The following is a 6,000-nucleotide window of genomic DNA, read 5'->3' on the forward strand; positions in this document are numbered from 1 at the left end:
CCGCTTTTATTGCCCTCTCCCCCCAACATCCTCTTTCCTTTTCCCCTCCCCTCTACCCCATACTTTCTATCCCTCCATCCTTTTCTCCCCCTCTCTCTGACACACAAACTTGTCAACATGCTTTCTGTCACCTCCTGAGACCTGATATAAAGTCAGAGGGGAACAAAGGGACAGGAGCGATGACCCACGTGAATCACCACTGCTTATGCACGAGCACAAACAGCAGCTATATACTGACTACATTTCTAAGATGTACTGTGTTGTCGGATCTCTTCAAAATCTGCATTTCCAGTAATTCTGAAAATACAGATTCGTCCTTGACTTACACAACATAAGCATTCAGTGCATCACTAACAGATGAGAAAGTCCTGTGAATACTGCCCACAGATTTTATGCACTTTTAGACTTTCCAGTCACTACTGGTACATCCTTTGAACTTCAAAGGAGTCGTATGAATTTGCAATAATAATGCAGTTGTATCAAAATTATTGGTAATCCTTGATATCAAGCAAATGGACAAAAGCAGGTTTCCTATGTGACTGAACTGATTTATCAGTGTCAAATGATAACTGTTCCTAAGGCTTCAGTTCCACAGGCCTAGAGCCCATTTTCATATTCATATTCATATAAACAATTTTTATACAATTATACAAGCTTTATACAAGCTTTTATGCTCACTATGAACAGTTTTACTGTTACAAGAGGCTTTAAGTATGTGTCATTGTCTTAGACTATCATCCTGGCATGAAAGCTTCCCCATTAAACAGCTGTCTCTAACTGCTAGCATTACCCTGATCTCTAAAAATATCCAAAATCAGTTTCTGTCCAGGTGTGAAATCCTAATGCAAATGAAGAGAGCATTTTATCTTTCATCTGCAGCTAATACAAAAGCATTATGGGCTAGTAATGAGCTAGTTAGCATGCCAAGCTAAATAGCTAAAACTATCTTACACATACAGTTTAATCATTACACTCCAGTATGCCCACCAAAAGATGCCACCCTTCAAAGAAAGAACCCTGGTCTGTAGATCCCTGGGCGCACTGCCTTGTGACGAAATTCAAACCCTGATGCTAGTGTAGCACATGATTTTCAAAATTAAAAACTATCTAGCACATAACAGCAGGGTGCAAGATGCTAGCAGGCTGGGCATACATGGAACATCATAACTAAGTGGCCGGCATAGTGTACAGAAACATCTGTGCCGAATACGGCCTGAAAGTCGCAAAGTCAAAATGGAAGATGCCCCCAAGGGTGGTGGAGAGTGACCGAGCTAAGGTCCTGTGGCACTTGCAGATACAGACGGGTGGAAATGATGGTGGCTAACCAACTGGAAATAGTGGTGGTAGACAAACAGAAGAAGACGGCTGTAGTGATAGATGTAGCGGTTCCGAATGACAGCAACATCAGGAAGAAGGAACACAAGAAGCTTGAGAAGTACCAAGGGCTCAGAGAAGATGGGGAGGGTGAAAGTAACAGTGGTCCCAGTGGTAATCGGAGCACTAGGTGCGATGAGAGCTAGGCAAGTGGCTCCAGCAGATCCCTGGAACAACATCGGAGATCTCTGTCCAGAAGAGTGCAGTCCTAGGAACAGCTAAGATACTGCGCAGGACCCTCAAGCTCCCAGGCCTCTGGTAGAGGACCCGAGCTTGAAGGATAGACTGCCTGCAGGGGCAAGAGGGGAATTTTATATATATTTCCTGCTATGATTCACAATAGAAGTGTAAATGACAGAGCCTTTTTTGGGAATATGCCATTACCAGTAAAGGATATTTTAAATAATTTCCTAATGAAATATTCATACATCATTTAATTAAGACCTGATTTAACTAAATGTGCCCTGGACACAGGAGATCTGACAGGATGTATCTCACACATCCAGCTTCCATGTCATACTGTGTAGATCTGAACACAATTAGCGCTCATCTCTCATTAACATGCCCAGGCTGGTATTTTGTTTATTCCTGCCTGTTCAGTCAGCTGCACCCTGGAGAAGGTCAGCTGTCTAACTAATGCTCATACTGGTAGATCCTCAATCCTGCCTTGACAGCATCCTGCACAGTCCCCTCTGTACACTGACCCTCCAGGAGGTTGAAATATTCACACACTGAAAATCCACAGCAGCTACAAACATGGCTGGCTTTGTGGCGAACCATTTCACCTTTGAATGCACCCTGTTCTTTTCCTCATACTTTCCCAGGATTCTGCATTCACCTTCAGATGATCCACTGGGTTAAGTTCCAAATCCAAAGGAAAAATAACTGCAGTGAGGTTAAGAGCAACTTCAAGTTTTCAAGTTTTAGGTTTTGTTTTACTGATGCTGGTGGGTTTTATTATCCATTTCAGCAGATTCTCTCATCAGGGACTATTCGTGACTCTTCCACTCAATAACTGGATATAACAAGGAGATGCTGGAATCAATCAAAAACGTTATTTAAAAAAAAAAGAAAAATTGATTTGCTGTCAGATATTGTTCTGAAACATATGTGGAGTGTGTGGGTGTTCATCTCGTGGTAGTAAAAGTCCCTTCAGGCATAAATTTTTTAGTATTTGGTATGTTGTTTATCTCAGCTGCTTTGGCATTTTTCTATCACTGAACACAAACAGATAATAACAGATGGAAGGGGCACAGTAAAGTTGCAGAGTAAAGTCGATTTACTCACAATTAGCCCGAGGGAATCAGATGATGAAATTAAGGTGCCCTCCTGAATCAGAGTAGGGTTGTTTGGTAATTTAATGAACTCCTTTAGATGTCACCCCCCAACGCTGCGTATAAATAATTCTTCATTGAATTAATCAATGGCCGCCCAAAAGGAATTATCAGAGAATTTTTGCGTAGGGCTTAATTCTGTCTGATAAGCTAGTGGCTGGAATAAGGTTGGATCCAGGAAAGGTGATCCAACTGTTTCTGGAGGGTAAAGCTTAAGTTCACTCCAAACAATGACACTTTGAAAAGGAAAGCATGAAAGAAGGAAGAACCCCTTCCAAAAAATGACCGTAGGATATTCAGAAGTCCTCCCCAGTTTGTCCTCACCAATAAAACTGCTCACATTGTTTCATTCGCAGCGTGAGGACAGGCAGGAAATGATCAGAGCTGTGGCTTTTGTTCTCGTTCCGTCCATAAATAAACACTTCTGAACCGAGACTCATTCGAGTTCACCGACAGTGATACTTTCTGCCAGGACTTTGAATAATTTAATAGCCTGCATTCCTCTCCTGACCAGAAGTGTTTGTGAGGGAGAGAAAGGAACGGATACAAGTAACCAGAAGGAGGAATCAAAGGAGAGCATCAGCGAGTGATACAAAAACAGTGAGACAAAGTGGGACAGAGATAAAGAGTCCTCTGTTGTTGTGCTCGGTTTTCATTATCCTTCATTGTCGAGAACAATATGAGAGTGCTGCAGCGGGGAGCAGAAATTGGCCGGAGAGGGTGGACTGGTGATGCGTTTGCCATTGTTTTCTAAGTATTATTAACTCATTGTTTCACAGATCTGCAAGGGACATTATATTACCCTGCACAGTAGCACAATGTTGGTCTACTCAGTAATTTCCCAACCCTATAATTGGGTGTTCATTAAGCTACTTGCACATTAGTCCTTCCTGTGAAGACTACAAAAACAACTCGTCTCCGAAAGGAAGAAAAGGGAGAGCAGTCAGATAGCAAAGCAGGGATCTGTGAAACACTGGGAACAATTAAGTAGATTACACATTTTCCTTCATTGCTGTTCCAGATCAATCAAATGTGCTGTGGTTGAATCATTTATTAGTCATCAGTATATAATATCAGCCACCCTGTTAACTGCTCTGTTTCTATCTGGCCGTATGTGATGCAGCGCGCCAAAAGCTGGCCAGAAATGCAGACTGAGAATTTCTGCACACAAACAACAGCAATGATGCAATCAAGAAGTGGAAGAACTTTTTAGTGTTTCCAGTATTTGTTATCCCAACTTCCCTGTCTGCAAACATCTCAAAATTATATCTGTAGAATGTTTTTCTTCATCAGTTTCAGACACCAAAACTGCAAATAAACAAGGCAACACTTTGCTCCAAATTCTCGTCCAGAAAACCTCTCGGCAATGACGGGAAACGCCCGAATCAACAGCTGCTCGGGCCAGTCAGCCATTGAAATTTGCTCCCCCAGTGATGCTGGAGACTTCTCATCTTTAGCATGCAGACATGGATTGTGATCACTTGATGTTTTCCTTTTCATCAGAGGTTTAGTCATTTATGACATCCCACAACTTGATCCATTTGCAGATTTACTAAACTACAATCAGTCAAATAAAAAACACAACAAATTAAATCTGCTATTTGCAAATTTTGAAATTTGAAAAATAGTAAATAGAAAAAAAATGTATTGAATTAATTAACTGAATTATTGCAACTACAAGACTAGTCTTGCAGTATCTGCTGCACCTGAGTGCTGGAGCGGTTAGCGCAGATCCATTTGCATATTAGACCCACGCATACTAGCAAAAACAAAGATGGAGAATTCAGTCGAACCATCTAAACCACTTAGCTGTCTTGCAGCTGGGCTCAAGCCAATCCCAGCTGTCATAGGGTGAAAGGTGGAGCACAATCTGGATAGGTTGCCAGTATTAGAATTATGAGTCATGGAGAGAGATTTCATGGAAATGAAAAAGCCTTCGAAATATTTGCTTTTGATGATCACTGATGAGTTTTTCTTGGGGTTCAGTCAGTGAGTAAAGGTCTTTTTTTCTCCCCCTCAAATCAGATCAGTTTTGCCTTTCAGTGGAAATAAGCAGTCCACTCTCTCTTCAGCTTTTTGGCAGCCAGAGATGAAGAAACAGACAGATACAGTGTGACAGCGCAAACTGTAGATTTATAGATGTGCCGTGACAGTGACAGCTTCACCGACAGACACATTAACTTGCTCGAGCCCCGAGGGAAAGCTCCTCGTGTTGTCTGAAAAACAGCCCGCATTCGACACCACAGGGTAGCACTTTAACAATACAGCAACACGTACTCAGCTGAAATTATTGCAATGGTTACTTTATAGATTTGAGATCAATACAAATTTCTATAATTCATGTACGATCTTTGTGAAAGCCTGGGTCCTAAAAAAAAAAAGAATTGCAAAGCAAATGGAGGAGTAACTTTTCAAACTGGTATGATCATTATGTGGGTAGATTTTATTAAATTTTTTTACATGAGTGTGTTTATGTGTGACTGTGCACATTTAAGAGTCAGTTTGAGCCGTGATATTCCTCTACCGTGTCGGATTTCAAGTGCGTCTGTGTTTCTGTTTTGTGTGCTCACTCAAGTTTTGCTATAGCAGCACTGAGGCAGCAAATTAAGCAGCTCCCGCTTGGGTAAAGATCACAGGGACAATATTGGCAATCTGAAGTGAACAAGTGGCACCTTTGGCCTTTCGAAGTCACAATTAAAGAAAACTCTTTCCCACTTTATTTTGCCGTGGCTTTGATGTGTTATGGGGAGCAGAGGCCGTTGATTAAAGGTCACAATTATTTCCTTCTTTTTCCTTGGAATTTCTTTTCCTTTCCTTACATATTTATATTATGTACAAAACTCTTCAGCGACCACTCATTTCTATTTTGCTTCCAAGACGCCGACAATACAGTAATTCTCCAGGCTTTCTGGAGGTCTTTCACCTTTTTCTTTGGACACTGGCTGCTTTTCATAGATTTTCAGTCCAGTCTTAGTACCACCATTTCGGAAGTTATCTCCTCCTACTTAGGGACCTATCTTGACATAAATACCATATTTTTCAGACTATAAGGTGCACTGGATTATAAGCTGCACTCTTAATGTATGGGTCTGTTTTCATATATAAGGCACACCAGGGGCCCGTTCTTCGTACCTCACTAAGTAAGTTAGCTGGATTTGATTGTTGACGATTTCGCGTGATCTTGGATCGTTCGGTTCCCCGAAGCTCATCCGGGACTTGCTGTCATAGCAACAGAGCCGTAAGCGTAAACCTGCTCGGGAGCAGGTTTACTTTATGTAAACAGGATTAGATC

General features: G+C 41.5%; 1 protein-coding gene across 1 annotated transcript in view; it reads right to left on the bottom strand.

Annotated features, from left to right (window-relative positions):
• LOC102305603 (SPHK1 interactor, AKAP domain containing) overlaps positions 1-6,000 on the bottom strand; it is a 161,807-nt gene that overhangs the window by 143,184 nt on the left and 12,623 nt on the right. The gene's annotated exons all lie outside the window — the stretch shown is intronic.

The sequence above is a fragment of the Haplochromis burtoni genome, unplaced genomic scaffold (genome assembly GCF_018398535.1).
Source record: "Haplochromis burtoni strain Fernald_Lab_line unplaced genomic scaffold, NCSU_Asbu1 Contig_160, whole genome shotgun sequence".
Taxonomy (NCBI): Eukaryota; Metazoa; Chordata; class Actinopteri; order Cichliformes; family Cichlidae; genus Haplochromis; species Haplochromis burtoni.